The sequence below is a fragment of the Bombus affinis genome, chromosome 7 (genome assembly GCF_024516045.1).
Source record: "Bombus affinis isolate iyBomAffi1 chromosome 7, iyBomAffi1.2, whole genome shotgun sequence".
Classification (NCBI taxonomy): domain Eukaryota; kingdom Metazoa; phylum Arthropoda; class Insecta; order Hymenoptera; family Apidae; genus Bombus; species Bombus affinis.
In genome coordinates this window covers 10,395,647-10,421,998 of record NC_066350.1, presented here as the reverse complement: position 1 = coordinate 10,421,998, position 26,352 = coordinate 10,395,647, and the positions used below count along the sequence as shown (strand labels likewise).

The 26,352-nt window shown below is 40.2% G+C and overlaps 1 protein-coding gene and 1 long non-coding RNA gene across 17 annotated transcripts in view; one reads left to right on the top strand and one right to left on the bottom strand.

Annotated features, from left to right (window-relative positions):
• LOC126918977 (casein kinase I) overlaps positions 1 to 26,352 on the bottom strand; it is a 60,228-nt gene that overhangs the window by 20,632 nt on the left and 13,244 nt on the right. The window contains exon 1 of one of the 16 annotated variants that reach the window (XM_050727632.1): positions 7,769 to 8,500. The exons of the other annotated variants lie outside the window; for them this stretch is intronic. The gene's annotated coding sequence lies outside the window, so the exon portion shown is untranslated. Of the gene's footprint in view, positions 1 to 7,768; positions 8,501 to 26,352 lie in introns of those variants that run through there. 16 annotated transcript variants of the gene reach the window in all.
• LOC126919031 (uncharacterized) lies at positions 7,379 to 8,128 on the top strand. The gene is made up of 3 exons (XR_007711499.1): positions 7,379 to 7,526; positions 7,755 to 7,867; positions 7,996 to 8,128. It is a non-coding gene; the product is annotated as an uncharacterized LOC126919031 (long non-coding RNA).

The window sequence follows — 26,352 nt, the reverse complement described above, 5'->3', positions numbered from 1 at the left end:
GCATCAAATCGTTTCTTTATGCCCGTGCATGCTATCTAACGGGAATCCGAGTTGAAATGAATCGGCGGTTAACGAAGACGAATGCGTCGGAGCAGAAATCAAAAGACGGATGCACATACGGCAGGAGAATTTTTCTACGCGCGAGAACATCCGGAACGGAGACATTAGATGCGTTAGAGACGTTCGAATCATTAAGGCGAACTTTCATTTCGTCATTTCGTATTCACAATGGAAGGTCATTGGGGGGGAGGGGGTCAATGATATGCACGGTGCAAAGAGATAATTCGAAATATTGGAGGAAGGCTGTTGCAAAGCGGCAGGCAAAGATATTCGACGGGTGTAGAACGTATCGTACGGTCGTGTGCGTGATCGTGCGCACAAAATGCAGTCATGGTTTAACGTTATATTCTGCTCAAAACGCTGTATCGATCGTAACTCTTCCGTTCGCGTAGATCTCCATCAGCGAGATATCGTACACGACTCTCTCACGCGATCGCTGTGCCGCTCAGAAATCGTGTCTGTAATTCCATGTAATTTCCTCGTGACGATTACCAATATTTCGTCCTCTTCATTCGACTTTTATCAAGGAAACGTATTGAATCTAGCGGAAATATTATCCACGACAGCCTTTTTTTCTTCCGCTTCCTCTCCTCGTCCTCTATTCCGGAGGGGGCTTTGACAAAACGCTTTGAACACAGTTCCGTGCTGCAAGAGGTAAAAAAAAAAAGAGAAAAAAAGAGAGGTAGACATCGACGATGCCTCTTTTTCATCTTTCATCGTTATTCGTCTTTTTGCCAGGGAGACATATTTTCCACGGTCATGACAAGACTTTGTAAAACGTGACAAATTTTATATTTATATTTTGCTCCAAGTGCCTCTAGTCGCGCGGACGACGGATCGTTCAACGATCGAAAGAGGTGTCCATTTTCAAGTTCTTAGAACGACGAACGCGATGCAGGTCGGTTGCATCGTGATTGTGCAAAGCCGAAGCTCTAATTCGTCGAAAGTATCATCGGCATGACGACCGCTTGACGCCGTAAGTGCGCATTCCTGCATTCACTCGCGACACTTAACAGTGCCACAAAACCAGATTCACCGAATGACTCGGACGTCTTCCAGAGGCGAAGGTCATTGACTCGGGCCCGCAATTAATCAGTGCTTTCGCATAATTAATCCGGCGCCTCCCCGTGTCGCCTGCAATTTGCGACAAGACAACGATTTCTAATAAAGATGCCACGCCCTTGTCGGATCATCGGTTCCTCCGCGACCTTAACAGAGATTTTATCGCTTCGTTTATACGTCAGCGTGTTATTTTTCGCTGGCCGTTTCGTGCAAAATCCAACACGTGTCGTGTTATATTTTTCTAAGTATTTGAATTACAAAATTTCCGAGTTTAAATAAATGCCATTAGCTTCAATTGTGCGGAAGCGAATAGTAATATATGGATTGTGAATTTGCATAAATTTGATTATCTAGATTTTAACGCTAATCTTACCAAGCCCGGTCAAATAACCGGTTTAAAAATTTAACTTAAAGTTGCACACTCAATGTTATCTCTTTTGTCAATCTAGCTTTACGTAAATTCTTATATTATCTGACCAATCGATTCCTCAATTTTTGTTAATATAAGAATTAATATAAGCGAGTTAAATAAATTTCAATAATATTACCATGTAGTAATAGTTAATATGTAAATTGTGAATCTTCGTGAACTTGATTCAACAAGTTACATGACAAGTTATATATCTTATTCTTTATCGGGAAGCAGCTTTAGAAATGTAGTACGTTATCCGATCAACTCAAAAAATAGTTGTTTAAAGCAATCGTTTCGATGCGAGATTATCATTTATTATTTCATATTAGTACGATATGATAAGTGAGGATGTTTGCAACGCATTGAACATAATGAAGCAAAATAACGTTATCAAGGATTCAGTGAAATGTAAAAATACATGCATTCCATATGTGAAAATAGTAACTTGAGACAATTTTAGACAGCTTGTATGGAGTTAGCTGAATGAGTTTGAGTTCGGTGACATGAATCGGCACAGATATCGGCATTAATGCGATAATTTTCGAGTACTATTATCGTCTCAAGTTACTTTGATATACGGAACGCATGTTTTTTTCATGCCTGACTTCCGAGATAACGCTATTTCCATTTTTATGATACCGAATACTAATAAATAATAAAAGTTGATTTTACATCGAAAGAATTACATTTACGATCTATGTTGATTAGCCCCTTGTTATTAGACCTATGTCTATTTGGCTATACATTTACTCTTATCTTAATTCTTTCGGCGAATACTACAAGGCTTTTAGTTCAAATAAAAACATAAAATCAGAATGAGAAAAACGTTGAAACTGAATCATTCTACGTTTATATTAGATGCAAAGAAAAACTATGTTTTTGCATATAATTCCCTAGTATTAAAATGATAATCATAATCTCATTAATCTAGGAAAATACATCAATATTCATAAACTCACACAACTTTACACATTAATGATTGCATAATTTGACGCGTATATAGCCACGAGTCGCAATCAATCAATAACATAATATGCTAATCAAGATCCGTGTCAAAGATCGCGTAGACGAACAGAGTAAAAGGAGGAATAAAAAACAGATGATAAGTGTGTTTTTCTAACTTGAAAACGTGGCAACGAAGCTGGATCGAAAATTTCCGTGCTCTTAACGTGGTTCTTCGTGCGCAATCCACGAATTGCGGGCCGACGGTTTGTTACAGAGCGTTGACTGTGTCGTTACAGCCTTGAAAGCGAAGTATCCGGAAAACTCGCACGCGTTACACACTAGGAAAACCTCGATGAATTGTATCGTGCGTAGCTTGAACAAGCTGGGTTAATTACGCGAATGGATAAAAGCATTAGCCAAAGTGGAAAGTGTCGCGGGTTAAACGTCGCCGTTGCTCTTGGCGACGATGCGGCTATTAAATGGAACACGTGAAATCGATGTGAAGGAAGAGAAGGATAGAGAGAAAGAGAAGAGGAGAGGCAAAATTTTCTCGATTCACGGTGAATCGATGAAGAAATACGAGGTGACCGAGACTACAGCGTTAGGAACCGGCATATTCCGTGTACGAGCACGTTATTCGATTCGCATCGAAGAAATGACCGATCGAAGCAGAAAGCTACTGGGAAGATTTTATCAAGCCGCTGCTCTCAGTAGATATAACCTGTCTTACCGGTGCAAACGAGACTCCGGGAAGACAAAAATCACGACGACAAGCTGGAAGAGTATCGAGCTGACGTTGCACAGCCAGCCAGTTCTAAAGTGGGAAGAGCAGCGTGGCGGTTTTGCATTTAACTATTCAGAACGCAGCTCTACTTATTTACCTGTTTCGTTGAAAAACAAGATCACGGCGCATAACAATGACGCGGATGGTATCGAGATTATACAGAAGAAAAGGGTAGCCGGCGCGGGGCAAAAGTAGGCCACTCGAGAGTCTAACAGTCGCGTATACGATTCCCATTCTAAAGGTGTGCGCGCTGTCCTCGTTAAGAGGTAGAGGGTTGCGTCGTTAAACGCAAAAAATATATTCCCAATGCGAGATAACGGTATGGAGAAGGAAGAATGGAAAGAGAAGGGAAAGAAATAATCGGCAAGGAGTCGATGTTTTCGATTACGATCGTCTGACTGACGTTGTTGAAACGAAAGAGTGCCGCGGCTCCATTTCGAATTTCAAGCTGACCGTGTTCCAGAAAATCGATATCCCGAGCCCTCGACGACAGTAATGCTATTTTAAAGCGCAACGCGAAAGCGTAATAATAACAACGAGAGTTGCGAAGAGGCCGTGATACGGTGCGCCACCAGCCGATCGAGGGATAATTAAGAGAAGCCAAACGAACGATATCGAGAGAAACCGGATGAACAAAGCGGAACGCGACGGCGCTGCGAGACGGAGACACGACATCGCTGATGGTATATGTACTTTGTACATAGAGCACACAAGTAGGCGGTGAAAGGGAAAATTATGCTCTGGCGTGACTCGACGCGGCCAAAGCAAAGATGCACGTGTTAGAGATACATTCGATTTTCCAGGCGCCCGATAACCTCGTCGAACGAAACGTCAACGGAGAATCGCGCGCACAGTTTGCACGATAGACCGTTTGCAATGCAGAGTAGGTGGTCGAACGTAGGTAGAAGTAGGTAGGTAGATAGGTAGGTAGATATTGGTAGATAATGCTAGAATAGGGTGGTGGCACGGGCAGACGATAAAAAGTGGGCCGCAACGCATGTTCACCATGGAGAAAAGGAAAAGCGTCTCTAGGTCCACGTGTTGAGAACTCGTGCGCGGACACTTTTAACCCTCTAACCTAGTCGAGGAGAGCTGCTTTATACAAGCCATCAGCCAACCAGCGTACCGACTGGTCGACCGAGCAACCGAGTCGGCCCAGCCTTCCGACGACTAGAAAATCGAAGCAGAACGTACGAGAAGCGGAGGCAACATCGCTCCCATCGATCGTGACCTACCAGAGAGAGCCTATTCCACCCTCGGTGCCCCTCTCTTTCACCCTATTTCTCGATCCTTACCCTTCTTTTTTCCTCCCCTCCCTTCTTTTAATCTCATCTTTCTCCTCGTATCACCCTTACCCCGTTCCTTAACCTTACCTGTGCGTCAATATATCTATCTTCTTTCTATCCAACATCTCCCTCTCTCTATTATCATCCCTTTGCTTCTGCATCTCTTTTTAACGTGTCTTCGTCCGTTCTCCATCGCATCGATGGCCCCTCCGTGCGTTTCGAGTCGCCTCTCTATCGGGCTGTTCCCGCAATAACGACGCACGCGTGCCACTCCATATCGGACGTTGGTCACACTTCGGCCGTGCTGTCTCTGTTTCGCCGGCTTCCTCTTTCCGGCTCTTTTCTCCCCTTTTTTCATAACCCACACCCTTTCCCCCTATCAGCGCTTTTTCTCCGCTGCCATCAGCCACGAGCGCGTGCCGTTTATTCCGTTGCGTTACACAACGAGTTGGGAACTGTATACACCATGCAAATCGAATTCCCTCTCCACAGTCCATCCAACGATGAGCCACCCTTCGCATTCGGATGTCGCCACTGTTGGCGGTATTTGAAATTTATTTTCCAAATCGATCGATACGGTAAATATTCATTAACTCAAAGTCGCATCGACTAGTTAGCTACGCCATCAGAAAGATATGTCGACCGCGAAGGGTTAAATCTTGGTCGAATTTTGTTGAGTATGCTGTTTAAAAAAAAGTGTTTTCCCCCCTTTCATTATGTATGATTTTGAAGCAAATATCTACGTGATACGGGAGTTCGCGAAATGAATTCACACAGATGACCATCGACCGTGAAGCACTGTGATGCTTTCATTTCGAGTTCCGTAGAGTAAGACACAGTCGACGTGTTTTCCTTTTGCAAATTTCAGAGCAAGATATCCTGTGACAGTCTGATTATTTTGGGGCTATAGGTTGGTTATTAGGTCGGGTAAGAAGTTTTCTCGTTCATTTTAGAGAACTTCGGATCCAATTTTCGCGGAAGCGAAACTTCATTAAGCAAATGGAGGGCTCGTAAGAAAACGAGCCACGTTACATCTTTTGGCTTCTTTCATAATGTTATTTAGTCGTCGTTTTGTTAAAAAACGAGACTCGCAACATGGAGGAATCGATAATATAAAAAATGATCGGTATTTTGACTTATTTGTAAATATGTACTGGGGAATTTCGTAATATTCGTGAAACGACACGAGAAATTCTCCCGTCTCGCTTGTTATCAGCTATCGACAACGATACGCGTACATGTGTGATATAAGTATGTACTCTCTTGAAAAATAATTGAAATTGAGAAAGCCTGACGCAACGCAACGATGCGTACCAAGTTCGTTTCAGGGTGCGAACAAGTTCTCCCTTTGACATTACATCCCCTAAGAAAGTAACACGATTTCATTCGTCCGTTTTTCTTTTTTTTGGAAACTAAAGAAAAACTAACAAGACCTCGGGTTGACCCAATAACATTCGAATCCTCCCACTAACGTTATTCAGCGTTGCAGAAAAAGGTCACTCGAAGGAAAACTGTAGAAGATCTCCTACGGGTATTTCATTTATTTAATAAAGTTATCTGTAATATATTTTACAAGGTTACGTTGCCTGACAAAGGAATTTATCGCTATTTTCGAGTAGAATTAAAAGAAAGGCTTCCCCACAAACTCGATAGTTTAAAGGGAAAAATCCTAAAAAGTTCGATTGCAGATCTATCGTACAATTGAATTTCGCTTCATCGTGTTACGAGCAGCTAGCGGTTAAAAAAAGAAACAAATATCCCGCGACTATTCTATTCGCTACTAGGAAAAACTCGATACGAGTGAAACGAGCAGCCTTCCGTCAAATTTGTGACGAATGTTAATCCAATTTCGAGCGAACGTCACTGTTGAACGATTAACGCAGTATGCGTTTAATCGAATTCCCGATTAGGTGCATAGATACTTCTATTGAAAATAGCTTCGTTCGATTGTTTCAAATTCAATTAACGTATATATACGTCATTACATAGGTGACTGCGATAATTCGTGGAATCATGTGAAATTAATTTTCGTCGTCCACGCTATTCAAAGTATCATATATTGAAAAAGTGTATGCTGGATTTTCTTGAAATATTCAAATGACAGAAAATAACGTGATATTTTATTTACGAGACGAATTAACACGAATAATTTAAAGAAGGCACGTTAGCTAGGACATTTTAATTAAAGAGTATTGTATAGCACTGTGTCATCATCAAACGCCATAACGCCCGTTGACAACTAGCAAAGGTTATTCAAAGTAGTGGCACGAAAACCAATTCATAAATTAATTCATTGCAAAGTTAACGTCGGCTAATAAAATAATACCGGCGCTTCTATACACAAAATAATTAAAAATCGTTTATTCTCCTCAGATCTCAAATGTCAAGTGTCCGATGTAAAGACCTACTCGCAATCATTAATATGCATAAATATATCCGCTATTATACTTATTTCCTGACAATTGAATGAAAGCGAAACTGTTTACTAACTATATCTGTAACTATATATATTTACTAACTCCATATATAACTGTTTACTAACTATATAATCAAACAACTCGATTCGTAAGATAATTAAAAATTATCTACTTACAGAACACAGATACTGTAACCAAAAAGCCTTAACATCGACCTATACTCCACAATCGATATACAAAATACAATCGTTTCATTTCTCAATGTTTCTCAAACATCAGCTACGAAACAAAAACTACCTGCACATGGTAGCAGCGGGCCTGCGCGTTTCCATAGTTCGTTGCACGAAGCGGGAGAAAATCGGTTCCTAGAATCTATCTCACAGCGACGACGCCAAGACTACGCGAACGAAAGGAGGAATTTCGAAAGTGTGGCAGCCGACGAAGGACCTTGAGGATCCCTCGTCGAGGATCCCTTCGACCGTTACCAGGGACAGCTGTCTGCGAGCAATGCCGCGAACCAGCATAAAGTGCGGCTTGGTCGACGATTCACGACGCGGATGGTAACAAATGAACGAAAGAACCGACGACAGAGAGCAAGGAGGAAGGAGAGAGAAGGTGGAAAGCCGCGCAGGTGTCACGATCGAGACGAGTCTCCGGTGCACGTTGTAGCCTGGCTTGCACTTTGTGCGTTGCACATTTCCCCTCCTCTCTCTTCTACATTCTCTCTTTCTTTCTCTTTCTCTTTACCTCAGTGGTCTTTTTCACTGTATCGCGTTGTCTTGTTCTAGACGCCATTCCCTACCTTCTAGCGTTTCTTCCTACACCACATGAAGCCCCGTTCACACGGTACCTCGACCTCCAGGCTTCCTAGGCTGCATCCTCCCGAACCAATTGCCACCAGGTCAGGGATGAAAAGAACGTTCCCCGAGTTTAAATCCCCTAAGGATTCTACAGTTTGATTTTCTGAGTTTTCCTAGATATAAACGTCTGAAGTAAAAATGATATTTAATGCTGTTTTTGTGTTGTTAGATGGCAAGGACTATCAGCGTGAAGACAGAAATACCTAATAATGGAATGCACGAATGACAAACACAAAGCGAAGATAGTCGCTAGAGACTAGATTTTATTGCAGAAACGTCTAAAGTTTGACAACTGGAATTGATATATAAGTTATTCGGATATTAAACTCATCAACTTTGTTTTATGGAACGTCCGTTAACTTTACTGCCAAAGTACACGAGTAGTGTTTAGCGTTTGGATAAAAATAGGTTTTGTTATAACTGGAGTACAAATTTCTATGCATTTATGGGAAATTCAAAGATGCAGAAAAATGCATAGAGCGCAAACAATACGCAGGAATATGTAAAATAACCAAAGTACGTGAAACGAATCGCTTCTCAGGTCCTGCTTTTTCAATATCATTTTCATACAATTTGCCTAAATATTTACATCTTTTAGATAGAAGCTCATTCATTTATCCCACCAGTCGTATAGAATATCTAGCAATTCTGACTATAGTCACTTACAGGCCACAGGATGTGATCTTAGAAAGGAAACTGGCAATCATTGGACGACGGGACACCGAACGAACTCTCATACCGAAAAATATGTCAGAACACGTGTTGGCGAAGCCCCAGAACATCTTCGAACCGAATCCTTAGGATCTTGTAGTTCAATGCGCCTCGAATGCGTCACGATATGTTGCGCGTGAAAAGTTTCTCAGCTGCGAGTTGCCGGTCGTGAAACAGGCAGAAATTCACGATCTTCATTGAGCATCGAGTGAAAAACGTCCTGACGTTTTCCGCGAATAACGGGCTCGACAGTTCGCGCGGAAGCTGTTTCTGTCGCGACGTGAATTCGAATGATCTGACTGTCCTCGTGCAAATCTGGAATGCGCAATAACGCTGGAGACAACGTTAGCTATCCGTGACGGAAACGAATTCCAGCCGAATCGCGCGGCGAATCATCGCGAACCGAAGCGCCGAATGGAAAAGCACCGAGACGATAATAAAATTTCATTAGGGATATCGCGTTGATAGGATCTAAGCATCGATATGCCAGTATGCGGTAATGATCTTAAAATTTTGTTTAACGTCATCTTGTCTTAATCGCGTTTTGCATCGAGCTAACAAGATCTGCGGAACTGAGTAGAGACTTTTTGTTCGATATAATCTCATTGATGACGAAGCACTTGCTAGAGTGTCTCTTTATGACTATATGACAAATTCGGACTGATGACTTGTCGTAAGGTGGATTGTTCAAAAACTAATAAATCGAGGGGGAATCGTGAAAAACAGAAGATTTACAAGGGTTTTGTCGTTTAAATTTTAATTTAATTTATATTAGAGAAGCGCAGCGAAAACAGACTGTAGCGTATGCCAATCGAAATAAGTTAGGACAATCGAATTACAAATTAGCTTGATGAAGGCAGTACGCGGTTTAAATAGAAACGAATTTAATTCGATGACCGAAACCATGCAAGTCGTTAAGTTAACTAATTTAGTAGAAAGTTGCGAGACTTTATCCCGCTAAGCAGATATCTATAGATAATACCATGGCGCGATAATTGAAATGGTCTGATGCAAGTTACGCGCAGATTCTGAGCTGAAACAGAGGGATACATAATCGCGTACGAGGCCATTACAAAGATCAAAATACAAAGCGAGCTTTGTGAAACGCGCTCCTAGATAGTATGGAATCACTAACACGTGGCCGGTTAATTAAACCGATCCAATTAGCAATAGTAGTAACTTGTTTATACTAAGGCAATTAGTCGTTGATATCACGTATCCAACTATATTTTATCGCGAGACGAGACGAACGAGAACGAGAGACGAACAACACGACGAAATTGCAGACATGTAATTTCCACTTAATCCAACGAGAAAGGGGAAAAAGCAATCTTCGTTTCGTGTTAATTGATATCGAAACTGAGTAACGAACCTGTCGGTTGATGAAGTTCGTCGTTCAGTCCGCAGCAGTTAAGAAGAAACAACGTTCATCGGTTACATATCGAACGAAAACGTCCAACTACCGAGCTTTCCTTCCAAAGTTTTCGTTGAAACGTAATTTACCCACTAAATTTCCGTGCAACCCTAAACCAAATCCGCAACGAAACTCGTCAAAGTCGCTAGCTATCAATGCGCAACGGATAACTAACTAAATTTCCTAACATCCACGTATCGCGATAGAGAAAGGAACAGCCGATATTTCTTTCCCCTAACGTTCAAGATACTACACGATCAACAAGATTATGCTTAACTACGGATGATGCACCCTACGAGATCGAATTCGTCGCTAATGCACGTGGGGCGGACCCGAGTGCTAATTAAGCCCAATCTGTGCCCATTCTGCCGATACTACTACGGTGAACGACGTGTCAGTTTAATGTTTGGCGCCATCGAGGCTGATGTACTATCACGGAATCTACGTTCCCGGTTCTACAAATTTACAATTGAGTCGAACCAGTTGAGTTAAATTATAGACGCAGCAAGGGGGATTTCAAGATCAAAGCTAAATAGAGGTCGGATCAACGTTAGATCAAGGTTAAATTGAAACTAAATAGAAGCAACAAAGGAGCCATAAACTTAGAGGAAACTATTTTTTTCTAACCATTACCTTCGATTTTGTTTGTATTACATACTTTACTGAGATGATTATTGAAAATAATCAAATTAAATTTTATTACTAAACCCAGCATATTTATATATTTATGGCAAATTTAAAGGTATAGAAATGAACAAAATGTGAAGATATTTAAAATAGGACATGTACATATGGACATTAGATATAACATATCAACATACGAATCTGTAACAATATACGCAATGTATTTATTACCATGTAACCTGTCTTTGTTAAATCGAAACCATTACGTATCAATATCGTGATCGTGTTACTTGATCAAAAGTTATCTTGATCAAACGGCAGATAAATCAAAATGAAAATACGCGATTGAAGGTAATAAAGATATATAAAAATGAACATGAAGTATAGACGTATTATTTGCGATATCATCCTCGTTTCGATCGAAAAACGCGAAGAACATAAAAGTTGCAATCGGTCTGTGTCGTCAAAACGATAATCGATGTCTCAAAAATGGGAAATATACATACGTGGAAACGTGTATCGGAGCATAATCTAAACCACAAAACGAACGCCTCAATGAATACAGCATTACTTTAATTATTCGTTGCATCAACAAAGCCTGCAACCTGAGGGCTCGACGATACACGAGGGCTTCTCGAGGTTCGATTTATCGATCTTCCATGGCCTCTTTTAACGTTCAAAAGTCAATTTCAATGTCGTGATGTGACGTTGCTGGGACGATGCGACAGAGCCTATCCACGAATTTTTTTTGTCGAACAAAATGGGTAGTAATTATGAAATGTCGAGACTTTAAAGGAGGAACCAGTGTGTAATTAAATTCGAGATAATTACATTTTTTTAATTTATGATCAGACAATGAATAATCAAGAAGAAAAGTTTCAGCGTTTCACAATTCTGTCGCAATAACGAGACCTATATTCTCATTTTTCATCCCTTTTTACCTTCTCTCTTCTCCCTGATACGTTTCAAGAAAATATGCTTGGGAAACATGCCGAAGCGCAATGTAATACATCTCAGATATTCGCGGTTACCGTTGGTAACTGTATTAATTGAAACGCGTATTTTAATGATGCTGTTATTGTCGGCCGACACGAGCGAAGATAAAAGACGACAAACTAGAAAGAGGAGGTGCGTTATCGATTTACCTTCTCCCCTTTTTCTTTACGGCCACTCTTTGCATCGCAAGCCTTTGATCTACACCACGGGTCTGCGCTAGCTTGACGTAATTAATGAGAATAATGGTGAAGTAGAGAGGTGCAAGTATAGTTCCGTGTCCAGTTCGAATAATGATTAGCAATTACAAAGTAGAGCTACTTCCGGTTAAGATACTATCGGAAAGTCACATCGAAGAACAATCGTCTCAAAATTGTCGAGAAACTTCAAAAAGTAGCAAAACGAATGTCCTTCGCTTCCGACAGTTAAAAAAATTTCACTCGATCTAAACTGATCCGGACGACGAATCCAGACGAAACACGTCTACAGTAACGTGAATGGAACAGCGAACAGGAATAAAAACGCGAGCGACTCGACCTGGATATAGACTCAAGTGTGAAACACACTCCTCTATAAATGGCTAATGAAACAGTTAATTAAAAAAGACGGAACGTCTGACCACGATTTAACGGCTATCTTCTTCCTCCTACACCAAACGTAGCTTAATATCTACCAACGCGGAAAGTTGCTGCCGCTAAATGAAAACTCAGAAGCGAGTAGAAAATATATCGTTTCATCGAGACTATTAGCGCTTAATCAGGAAAAAAAGTCCTTCTGAAAACGCGGTCGCGAACTCGCTGCTTTTTTACGTGCAGATAATAGAAAAAATCGCTGCTATCTCCGCAACTTATCAACGAGTAACGAATCGACCCGCAAACAAATTTTCAGACGTGACGTAAAATCCCGGTGATCGCGTATAACTTGGTCGTCGGTTCATTCCATCAATCACGTATAATCCCGCTCGTCCATTGTCCTACTCTCTTTCGACCTCTCTTCTTTTTTTATTTTTATTATCATTATTATTGTTGTTGTTTTCACTGATTTTCCTTTTTTTATTCGTTTTCACCGTTGATATAACGGAAGCAACAGGTTCGACGCTACGAACTGCGGCGTAAACTGCACCGACGACAGAAATACGCTTTTTCAAAGGGGGGCGGCGGTAGGTTCGCGTTGGTTCGCAACGCGCGCGCCACACGGAGCCGAGAATGTAGGCCAGAGTGCGGAGGTAATTTCGAAAATATTAAATCAGACCGGCCAGTTGCCAGGCAATCGGCGCGGGACGGTCAGACGATCGACCGCCGTAGACATAGGTTTAGACGTAGGTGTGAATGTAGGTCAGGGTACCAGCACGTGCAGCCGGCCCGCGAACAGGCAAAAGAATACACGTCGTAAATGGGAAGTTCGTTCACGAGAGCCACTTTCGGCCCACCTCCTGCAGCCTTCTCACCACCCTCAGCTGCCCTCGAGTGTTTTCCCTTCGACCTCGGAGAATTTCGCGGTGCCGTCCGCGTCGAAACCTTGATGAAATTCACGCTTCATTTCAAGGACCTCACCGACAGCGCTCTTGGATTGCAAAACTAATCCCACCCTTGTGGAAACCACAGGATCGATAATACCTAGCGGCACAGGGATAAAACGTAGTTCGACGTTTCGATCAACCAACAGCTTGTTTTGTTACTAGGGAGAGTTGTACGTGCGTTTAAGTCTATTCCAAAATCTCTCCTCTCCTAGCTATCCTGTTCGATAAAGACTGACGTGTATCCGGAAAGGTTCCCCAGGGGTCTGGCTGTTGCGAATTCTCAACTAGGTGACGATCAATCAGGTTGCAACTGATCGGTTGATATCGCGAACCTGTGAACGCTATTAACGCTCAAGATGCTGGTAGATTAAAGATACCGAATAATGTTATGTTTAGTTGATTTATTTACACACTGTAGTATAACACGAAGAATATGACGCTCTCACGAAGACTTTTTGAAAGCTGGTTAAAGAAGCCGCTCCTGGTCCTTATATGCTAACTCTCCGTTCCGGGGTTGTTCTCTTCACCATAAATTTTATGGGGATGGGAATTTATTACTTCCAATCTTGTAATTGTGTACCCTCATGGCCGCATCCCCTCTGGTGTTGCCGATTGATACCAAATGTTTACTTTAGAGCGGGACTATCGAGTACTGGGGCTGCTAATTAGCCTCTCGATAAGATCCGCATCGTAAAATTTACAATTTGGAAGGTAGGAAATTTGGACTTTCCCAAAAGAGGCAGTTGAGTTGTCCGTGTCATAAACTGATGACATATTAACAACTTTATTTGAGTTTTTTCAGGAGTATTTCGAGGTAGTTAAGGTGTATGGATATTTTAAGGACAAAATACTGCCGAAGAAGTTAATTGCCATTGAAGACTTGATCGTTAAATTGTTTAACAAAAATGGATCATATTGTACGAAGTACTTTATTAAGGTCTTCTCAACGAAGAAAACTTCCAATACTAAACGTCAAACTTACAAAGACAATAGAAGAATATTTTAATAATAAAAATGAAGAACTTTTTCCAGATAGGCGGAAGATAATCATAAGCAGAAATGGATATTGTATCGAAAAGTAATTAATGGAAATTTCAGAAAACGGTCGATCTCTTTCTTTTTAAAAGATAAAAGCAGGAGAATCTTTCGAATAACCCAATAATTTATGCTCGATGAAACGAAAAGGGCAAGAAAGATGGCATTAAAATACAAGATAACTGTGGCCACGTAGTTTAACAGAAATTGCAAATTGTAGATCCGCGTAAATCTAATCGTTCACGAGTAATTGAAAAGGATCTGCGAGATTAAGAAATACGACTCTATGATTATTATACCGATTAATGACATATACTCCTGGTAACCTACAATATTATTTTTCTCATAAACTTCAGGAAGGTTTAGATGTCGTTAGAAAGAAAATTTGAAGCTATCGCGATTATACTTAAATGTCAGACGCTGCTGCAATCCAGGCGCCACGTTCAATTATCAAATGAAATTACCAACCCAGGGTAAACCTTTTTAACGAGTAATCTTCTTTCGTCAACTCTTTCCTCGTACAATCTACGACCAAGGCTAATTCAAATATCTCGAACTTCATAATTGGCAATTTTCTCTGGAAAAAGTTATCACCAATTCCCTATCTCTGTTTTCATTTATATTTCGGATTTTACACTAACAACTGTAAATCGCAAGGACAACCATAAATCACCAGATCTAATATCGCGGATACAGTGGCTCACGAAAATATTCCAGTTGATCAACGACGCTTCTTTTAGCCTCAGTTAAAAATCGAATCGTTTGGGTCATTGTCCTCGATTGCTTATTCGCAGACGGAAATCGGTTCAGATAAAATTAACAGCAAACCAATACGTCGTTTCCCGATCGAATATGCTAAAAAAGTTTCTTAACGTCAACGTGATCGACATACAACTCCAAAATAATTCACGATGGAACGGTTATCGATCGTTCGGTAATTTTTCTTCTTAAACTTCCCGTGATGATGTTGCTAGGTCATATCCATTACTCTAAATAGGAATGTATGCTAAAAACATAGTGTTCGATGGAATAATCGATGCGCCTGCAGGATTTTCACCTTTCCTCGACTCTGGGCCAGTTAAATTTTCATAAACTTCACCGAAGAGCTAGAAACACGATTGTTCTCAATACCTTCGACTCGCAATGTGGAATACATACATCTTTCAAAAGCCAGTATTGAATTCCACAGGGTTTAAGATCCTGTTAGACGATCGTATTTATTACCCGACCATCGTTGTATTGGCATGCCAGCGAAACACCTTCGTGGTAATGTAACCTTCGAATGTACGTGCATCAAATTTCGAAGGGACCTGTATCTGCTTTTTCATCTTCGTCGTTATAACCACGACGAATTGAAATTTCTCCCATCGATTCATCTTCCTAGCTTAGCAACCATTAGATCGTCACTCCTAGGTACATATGAAACGTAGCTACTGAATTTGACTGATTAAATTTTGCCACGTCGTTGATCATCAGGCCGATTTCAGAATAGAAGTAAAAATATGTATGAATAAAACATGAAAGAAAAAGAAGAAATTTGCTATACATAATATATTGAATATTAAGGAGATTTATATTCAAAAATAAGAAGAAGTATCAAAACCTCGTTGAAAGACATCGTGAAGAATTTCGAATAAGGAAAAAGTGATGTAAATGTTGCTGGAAATATAAATTCAACAAAATTTAAAGGCGTTATCTATTTCAACCAGACAACCTTTCGATGTATGAATTATTCTGAAAGAAACTGTGAACAAGAAGATGATAACGGCTGCGTTCTATAAATTTTGAATTCTAAAACTGATAATCCTTAGAAATCTCGAACAATGAAGCTGCAGACGTGTACTGAATCATGAGCAAGCTCCTTTAATTAAATACAATATTCTCTGAACAAGCTACATACAGTCAAAGTCTTATCTAAGAAAACGACGTTTCGTATTCGACATTCACCTTGATCTATCAACGATCAGATATCGTTTCCGCGATCTGAATTATTTCGCTTATGAGTGCTGTAAGAATTCGATTTTTCAATTTGAAAATCCAATAGTGGTACGTAGTCGACGTGGACGATCGCGTTGCACGGAAACAAAATCGTCATTCCCTTTCTAACAGGCGCCTCACTTTGTTAAGTTAAATTGTCCACGGGACGAATTTAAGCGGTGTTTTTTCTCAGATACTTTTAATTATGTTTGCGATGGAACGGCAGTGACGCTAATTAAATGCAGATTGATAAGGCGAATGGATATTCGAATAGCAGGATGAGATCCAATTAAAGAGAAGTCTCCAGGCGGTTCAATTACACGTGAATCTGCGAGAAGCAACTCTTATTCGACGATAGCTAACGTTTGACATTATAATATCATCTGACGTATTAAATTAACAGGAATTATTAGCCACGAAACAATTGCTTCAAGCTACACGTTTCCACGTTAATTGAACAGAGTTTTATAGTTAATTGAACCGAGGTTCATCACGTTCACCTTTTATCAACCATCGATAAATTTCCCTTTTTCTTTTTCGATGTCGAAACGATGAACTTTAAGCCGTCAAGGTTTAATGTTGCGTTAACGCAATATTTCATTCTTTAAATTTCGTAATTATAGAAATTTTCACTTAAGGGATGAGCCAGTTAGCAAGTTAACAGCGCGAGCAATTATAGAGAATTACAGGAGAATTTTTATTCGCAAAAACATGCCAGAGAACGTACGGGAAAGCGGATTATACGGACACTTATGATACTTCACAGTTTTCCTTGGTCGACAAAGCGTAGCGTGATGCTACGAAAAATATCTTTCTCGTGTTGACATTTTGATCTCGAATGCACGGTGCGCGCAGGGCCGACCCTCTTTCTCGAGATAAAATTTCAGTAGAAGAACCAGCTCTTGCAACAGACGTTAGGTTCGTGAAGTGGTTCTCGATGTTACGTTTTAGGGAATAAAAATGTTGTACGTTTTCATTGTTTTAACTTGTCGCGTGTAACAAAGGAAAATATAAGCGGAGGAGAAACGAAGGCAAGATAAAGGTAGAAATAAATAATACAGGCAGTCGGATTTTATTGCGCCGAAATACTTAGGTAACCGAAGTAATAAAATTAGGAGAAACGAGGCAGAAGGAAATTGTATAAAGTTTCCTGTACGCGCCCTTAATAAATTTCCATGAAAATTAGTTTCTAAGTGGCGAAGGAAACTTGGCCGTGTTCAACTGACCCTGTTAGAGGCGGAGGCAATGAGGTACAATGAGAAAGAAGGTGCTAAAAAGAAGCCCGGTTTTATTCGGTCCAACATTATTAGTTCCCGGAAGAAAAACAATAGGAAAGAAAAAATGAATTTTAGAATCTTAACGAGGTACGGATAGATGGTCGAGCTCGTTCCACTCGAAAGTGAGAGAAGAAAAAAAAACGGTTCGACGTTGATGAATTTAACGACCGAACGATACAGCGAAAGTAAGAGCAGAGAAAACGGAGGATTTTCAGGATGGAGAATTAACAAAAGAGAAAGTATAAGGTAGATATTAATTCCATAGACTTCTAACTACTGCTATAATCTAATCGGAAGGAAGTGATCAACGTGTCCTCGTTTTCTAGATACGTACACTTTTTTTCCACTTCCTGTATTTCTATCTTGTCTATCGAAACTAGAACTCGAATAAAACCAAACGAATCACAGTCTAGAGTTCACGTATTATCGATCCCCGAACAAGACACGTAGAATGGCAATTGTTCTGCAAGAAGATTCCAACATTTCCAACAGAATTTAGCTGTCGAGACATTTGCTCGAGTAATAAGGCGAGATACAGAGAGTACCGGGAAATGAGACACAGCGTGAAAAGCGTCGAAGCGAAAACGCCGCCAGTTGAAAGGAAAATAAAATTCAACGTCGTTGTTCGTAAACAGCGAGATAGCCGAGAAACGATAGAAATCCGTCGAACTCGTGAAAATTAGAGCACCGACAACGAGATCGTAAATACAATAGCACGCTTGACCTTACGCTAGAACAGTACGCTGCGTCTTTTTAACGAAGTTCTTGACCTCGATGGACCTTCAAGAATCGATACAATAGATTTTGTATTGAATTTGAACAAGAAGAAGATAATACGGTCTATAGTCAGATCCTAACGATTTGTAAATGACTAATACGATATTGTAATGTGTACGTATTTTGTGCTAGTCAAGGATATATATAGTCTCTCTGTCCATCGAATTCGAACCACTTAAAACTTTCAATGTTTTCCAGTTTTATGATAATATTGAGAAGCGTAAGCGGATTTTACTAACAAAGTTTATCTTTCCATTCTTTCTCCTCGTTATCTCTCTCTTTCTCCATATCCATCCACGATATTTCGTATGCGCTACTTTCATATCCTCGTTATTTTACTAAATGTTCTGAATTTTAGTCTTGAAATCAGGTAACGAGATGATCAAGGATAAACAGATTCGAGACGCTTTCAATAACATTCGAGTACTAATTATAGAAATACGGAGATATGATGTACGTGATCATTTCTACTAATATTATATAATATCTAATATCTAATAATAATTTGGATAACCAAGGACAATTTACAATTCATGTAAAATAATATAGCGTGTTATAGTCAAAGAAACAATATTTCTGTGATTCTAATTCAATAATCGGGAACTGTAAAGCTCCGATGGCCATGGAAACGATCGAATATCGTTTATTTAGTCTAATTCGATTGCATATACGGTGGATTGAAGAATTTAATAATAGCAAAGGGGATCGCGCTATCGTCGAGTCATCGACGGCTTCTTCGGATTTCACCAAGGATTCTACTTCCATGACATTAATCGAAGGTCACGAGATGCGCACAACATGCCTGAATCAACGAAAGGTAAAGTTTACATCGCGTACACCGGTCTGTATATCCTCGTCTCACATTAAGCATCAGCTGGATAGTGTAAACTACTCGTGACGACTTGTGTACAGGACGTTCCAGTGACTCTGTCACCAACCAGCTGTGCTCGCCTCTATTCATAATACAAGCGTCCATTTCTTCTTCTCTTTTTTTTTCGATTCCATTGTTCGACGAAGCGTGCCTCGACATATGTATGTATTATGATTCGTTCGTATACAGATTTTAAAGCTCTCTTGATCCGTGTAAACCGTATTCGAAACTATACGCGGATCAATCGCTGCAATAGGGTTGGGGTTACAAAGATTGATGAGATATGAACGAGAAAAATTTGAAGAAATGTTCGCAGACTCGTCGAATGAAACGAACTTTCAACGAAAAGCTTTATATTAATTTAGTAGACTCTAATTAATAGGCTCTTCACAAATACGATTCTACATACATATTTCTAAATACATACTTGTGATTCTAAAATCATATTCACAAAATCTTCCGTTCTAGCTAAGGATTGAAACTCTCGTCCCACTTAAGCTTTTCGTGGGCGCAGTATTTTTTTGCGAAAAAGCAAAAATTTCAACGCAATGCATATTAAGTAGAATATATTTTTATTTCACTAAGATAAACCGTTCTATGACTTGCGCCATCCACGTTGAGAATATTTTATGAAACTAATTTGTAATATAAATTAGACTTTACTTAGATAAAATTCAATAGATAACAATAAATCTACGTTTTTAATCTAATTTTTCTCTCTTATGCTTACCTATACATGTATATGGGCACACTCTAGAAATAGGAATATATTTCCACGTTAATTAACAGGAGGCATAATTCCCACCACCTATGAAAGGGCTAAAATTCACCCTGTTGTATTTGTTTTGCATATCGTCTGTATTCTACTACACCAAAACTGCACGAACATTTCCTTCACACAATTATCCCTGCAGAAGTTTATCGCTCGAACCCGGAACTATGAATAGCCCTTTACACCGTGATAAAGTTCGAAACACAAGAGCTACCAGTGTCACGACATCATAATCAACGTAAGGGAACACGAGTGGAACACCCTGTATGCAGTTAGCGACTTCGACAGCCAGAATTCTGTGCGTGCGCGTTCACGTTTAGAAGCCGAGGCCGACTTTGGCTAAGGAGGCCATCGACGAAGACCTCGGTATTATGTACTCTCCGAGACGTGTGCGTGCGCGTGCAAAAAGCTATTCGCTCGTTGACAAATCGAGTGCAACGGGACCCCAACGAAAGAGTGAACGAACCAGTCGAGCAACGATACGCTTTGTTCGCTTGGCTTTTCTCTCGAAATCTCTGCCTTTTCGAGCGAAAGTACTTGCTACGAACGCGTGAGTTTAATTCTTTGATCGAAACCCATGGTGTTTATTTCACGAAAGAATGAAATTTAATAATGTCAGAATTGAATCGTTGGTTGGAAGGTGTATGCAAATGAAGATCACTGGTGACCAATTTGATGAATCACACTTTAAAAGTTGGTTAGGTCGATATGATATCTCATCTTGCGAAAACTGTCGTTTTATTTAGATTCTCTTAACTATTATTTGTGCGGAACTTCGTGGTTATATATTTATGCATATTTAAAAGACGTATCTTTTGATCTGAAGCAATCCAATAGTGGGATAGTTCAATGAAGTCAGAAAATCGAGATCAAGAAATTCTCATGTAGTTTCGAAGCGATAAAATGTTTTCTTAGAAACGGATCTTTTCTATCCTATCTAGTTTAAGCCTGTTTTATCAAGCACGAATGACGAAATAGTAATTGTAGCGACAAATTAAATGCAAGGTGTATCCGGAACGGTACAAGAAAGGAAGAATAAAAGACAAAGAACGCGAAGATGCCTCTGTTATTGCGACCCAATAATAGCGACGGTTGGTTTGTAGTTTCGCGACGCGGAATACGAAAATATTTCAAATCGAGCGGTATTTTTAGATCGTGGCTAGCTTCTGCATATACGCACAGGTGCATCGAGCGAGTGCAACAAAAATCAGGAGGAAATTGCTTCTCGTGAGTCAGAGGGGCGTTAAAAATATCGCTGCTCTTTTTCCTTTCTTTTTGCTCCTTTTTCTTCTCCCCTCTTTTTTAAAAGGTCGTTTCGCAACATATAAAAGAAGGAACAAGCGAGGAATCGCGTTGAACTTTTAATTCGAAACACTCGTTCCGAATGGTAAAAGTACCTGTGAGAATCGACTAAACAAGAAGCTCCGCAGCGAATAAGAAGGAGAAGGTTCGATAAAACATTTAAGTAACGGCTACACTTTATTAACAAGCTTTACAATGTGCCTGCTTAAAAATATTTAGAGAAGTACTTCCCATGTAACTGATAAAAATAATTAACACAGAGACATTCTAAAGATAATTAATATTTGAAACAGTTCTTTCCTTCTCTTTCTTTTGTTTTTTCTACTTAGACCGTTCCTTTCTTCCTTTCCTTCAATATTCTCTCCTATTCTTCCTTTCTTATTCTGTATTCTCATTTCCCATTCATCGTTCTCCTTTTCTTCTCCCCTCTCACTCTCTTATTCCTGTTGCAAAATATAAGAATTCCTCCCAATCGCAAAAATATGCACGATATTATGCCCAGTTCGGTATTGCATATATCTAATATCTACCGAAAACTTACTTAAATAATTATAAATATATCGAGACTAGTTTTATAAAAAAATATCAGTCGTTTAAAGTCGTCAATAGGAAGGATGCGAATGTTGCTGATCCACTATATGTGGCCAATGAAGATAGCTTTACCACAAGTCTATTAAAAATTATTTATAGTAAAATCTCGCGTATGTCTGTTAATTCAACCTTAATCTCTTAAACGAGGCGCCATCCCTAAACGTTTTTGCAATATCTTTTTTGCTTCCTTAGTAAGCTCCAAGAACTACCGGCCGTAGAAAACCGATATCACCGTGCCAAAGATCTTAGAGTGGCGCCAAGATAACGATCGTTTCATTGTATCATCATATAAATTATTCTACAAAAATTCCATGACCTACGTTCATCAATATCCGATACTTTATATGCATAAATATATAAGCAGAGAATCACGAGAAAGAGGTCACGATGATCCGATGCAACAAATGAAAGAACAGCGTAACAAGCGCATAGGAGCAACGAACATTTTTTTCTCCCTCAATTTCTTCCTTTTCTTTCTTTGTTTTCCTTCTTTTTCGTTTTTTTTTCTCGTTTGAAACGCGATAGTCCCGTTAATCAGAGCTAAACGCACGAACGACCTAGTTTTTTTCCTCTGCGATCAAACGTTTTACCACGATGCTTGGGTAGAAATTTAAACAATAGAGGGAATATCAAAGCCGTCTGGCGGACACAGATAACCGACCTCGAACGCGGCTCTGCCCGATACACGTAAGAGGATAAACCGATCTTAATTTTTCGTAACAATAAATCCGCCAGCTTAATTGTTTTCCTATCTGCACGTTCCACATAGTGCGATTGTTTTCTTTTTTTTTTTTTTTTTTTGCAAAACATCACAATAGATAGATTGACAGATAAAAAGAAAGCATATTGTTACTAGAATCAACGACTCTTTCCTTCGTTCTTTGAGCGTTCTGTTTCTCCGTAACGCACACCTTCTCCGCGAAACGCATTCCCATCACGTTCCGCCACTTGGCTTCTCGAGATGATTACGGATGTAATCGTTTCTATAACGTTATGTATTTGCAACGACCTCTGCACAATAAATCCACCGACGACGCGCATTCTCCCCCGATTATGTCATAAAGTAGAAGACTCGGTGTGCCAAGTAGTCTGCGGTAATAGCGAGAATTCTTGGAATGTATTTAAACATAACCAACTGACGAGAACAAACGATTAGCTTAAACAAGATTTTATGCCTTCCAGTTACTGTTTGTATAATTTCTTTATTCCATAAATCGCGAAATAAGGGTGAAATTAACGAGTGCCGACTTCCGCTTGTTTCTTCGCTCTTTTGTGATTCATCGAAAACCTGGTCTTTCCAAAAAAAACCAAACTTTCGGGAGAAGTACCAAAAATACCAAACATCACATCCTTGCGAATTAATTAGAAAAAGATAAATGCAAATTTGGCAATCGTGGCAATCGTGAAACAGACCCGCGTTATACGTACAACGATACACGTAAAACCATGTTCAGAGATATTAATAAAGCTAAGAGACGTTAATAAAATTTTTATAAGTCCAATCCGCTCTCTTTTTCATAACACCTTGTATGATATCTGACGGTAGAGTGGGGATGCGTTAAACAGAGAAACGTTGGTGCTCGAAGAATAACATTTTCGTATAAAAGCAACTTGCCTCGGTGAAACTGTGGAATCTCTGCCAGTACGCACGGCCAGACGTAAATCATTGTCAGCAGCATAACTCGATAAAGGGGCACAAGTTAACATCGGCGGAACCAAACGACGACGAGCAAAAGGGAAAGAACTGATCGCCGCGCGGTTCCACCGCATAGCTTCTGACGCCACGCGATGTTTGCTGACGCCTTTCGTTTCGCACGTGCACGATAATACGCAACCAGGATTCGAAGAAAATATGGAAGGCCGCGATAGTCGCGAAAGAAAACAGGAATATTGCGCGCAATGGATGGTTCGATGCCTGGTCAATATCGACCGCGATCTCCTCGAGTTTTCCGCCAGAAAGCATTTTCTATCGCGAACCTATGCTCTCTGCTAGTCGTTCGATCGATTTGCGTATGTATTATCGTAAATTTTACATAACATTCCTCTCTTTCTTATAGCGGTTTCTTTAGCTTTATGGTATAAATAGCGACTCATGAGTGAAAAAGAACAGATTTCTTAGACTGTTTATAGTTGTTTAGCAAGATGAGAGCCGATGAAACTAATAACTAAAAAATATACTGGAGATCTGATCGTGTTTTAATATATTTGCATCTCTGTTCATTGTAAGATATCGTTACCTTCTTTTCTTTTCTTTCTTTTACAAAAATCAAATGTGGACATTTCACAGTCAGTTTAATTGTATTCATCATACGAATTATTATTAACAAATTAAGGACTAACATTGCTATAACGCAACATTTCTTTTGCAATTTTCTTTCATCCAAATTGCATAATGGAATTCTATTTTTTTAACATCGTGGCTGTGAAAAGGAATTTCACGAATTCCATATCATTATTTCTTCCACCTAGATTTTATAATTTTATGAAATTTAAAAAGAACGAAATATGTGTAACATTCTGATAAACAATCGTTTGATACTTAAAGCTTCAAGCCGTGCCTTTCTTATCGATTTGAATTTGCTATCAATTCCAATATTTATACGCGATAAATAATTGCTAGATTCCTTATATAAACGAATAAAAAAATAAAAGCTTCAAATAAATAAAACACTGGTATTTTCATTATCTCCTCGTTTAGCGAATGATGAAGTGCTTTCAACGAAAGGGTGGCTGAGAGGGCGTCGAACGGAATATAAATAAGGTAGGTAATATCATCGCGATCCTCGAATTGTTTTGATGCTTCTAAAGAGGCAGTTAATTAACAGAAGTTGATTCGTCGCGTCGAGAACAGCGTCTTCGAGCCTCGCCACCAATTACCAACCTGAATCTCTTGAACAATACAACCGGGGAAGTGCGTAATCGTGGCAAACCATGAGACATATCAGGCCAGACGGAGTAAATACGAACGCGTTTGGAGAGCACGAAAACGTTAATCCACTAATCGAGCCGACCAAATACAGTGTAACCGATCGTTGTTTGCGAAATCGTCCGCCTCGAAATGCTTCATAAACAAGCGTTTCTCTTCTTTCTGAATTTTTCCTCGAACATATACACACATCTACCATGAAAAAGAGAAGCAGATATATGGCAAAACGCAATAGCATAGCGTGTCGTTGAACCTTGAAGTAGCAACGAATAGCCTGATGAATCAACGATAACTTTGATTCGATGTTTAACCCTGCTACTACTCAATTCTCCATTTTTAAATTACGAGCATTTACATTCACTCTTGTTTCAATAAACAAAAGTTCTTTCAATGTTTCAAGAACAATGTTACCATAAAATTGAGGCGATATATTATGCTATCGACAAACACTCTGTCGTATTTTTCTCAAAGTCAAAGAATAGATGGGTACTTTTAATAATACAAAAACACGATTGGCTCGTGTATAATTCAAAGTATATGCTGCAGGGTTAACAATACGATACTTGCCAGTCCCGTTTCATCCGTCCTATCGGTTACGTAATGATCAGCCAAGCATTGACTATCATCCGGTACTTTATCGCCTGTTTCGCGCTTCCTATATCCCCTAGCCAAAGAACGTCTTGGCTGATCACGAGGCAATTAACGAGCTGCAGCAGCGAACAGGTAGACGATTCGAGCCACGGACACGCGTGTGACACTGTTAACATCTCGCGTGGGTCAAGTCCGAGTAGTAGCCGAAGAAGTGGCTGTCTAAAAATATATCGCGTTTCCGTTGCCGAGTTGGCTAAGAACACAGCCAACCCACACGGGCGTAAAGAGAAGGGAGAGACAGAAAAGAGAGGAGAGACAGCCAGGCAGGCAAGCAAGCAGGCAGGCAGCGACAAGGCAGCGTTAAAAGGACGTTACACGGTGTGCGGCTAGTCTAGCCGGATCCGGGGCCGAGTTCATTTCACTTTGCAGTCATCAGGTTCTCCTGAGTCACTCGAGCCAGCGAGTCGGCCAACCAGACAGGTTGCTACCTGCCCTCCAACGTTTCGTACGGCAGTGTGCGTGCTATTCGAGTTTGTGAACGTGTGCGTTTCCTTTGGCACACGGCTACAAGAATTCATCGATGCCACCGGCCGATCAGGACCGGTCGTTCGACCGACCGGACACTAGAAAATTGCAACCGTGACGACACGACGCGAAACGAAACAACACGAACCAACGAAACGAGACACGACACGACACGACACGAAGCGACGAGGCGACGAAGCAGCGCTCCTTGTTCGCCGACGCCATAAGGGAAATTAAGAGTCAGCTGTGTAGCCGGTGTGAATCAGCTGACCGAGATGACTCGGAATGTTACCGTGTTCGGAAAGTGGATCGCCGGAGGATCGGTTCGTCTCGATATCCCCCTCCTTCCCCAACGTACTTCCTTGTCACTCGAAACTGCCTAAAGACACGGGCTATACCGTGGAGAAGCTTCAAGGAGAACCGACCGAGTTTCCTTTGGCTTCTGTTTACCGGTTTCGAGATAAACGCTAACTTTACTCCACACAGAAGTTTCGGGAAGTTACGTAATTATAGCGTCATGCGCTGTAATTGCTAGAGTGTCGGGTAAATCGTAGAAAGTTCGTGTAACAGCTTTATCAAATAAAAGAAAATATGAAATGAAAAATATGTATATACAGTGTA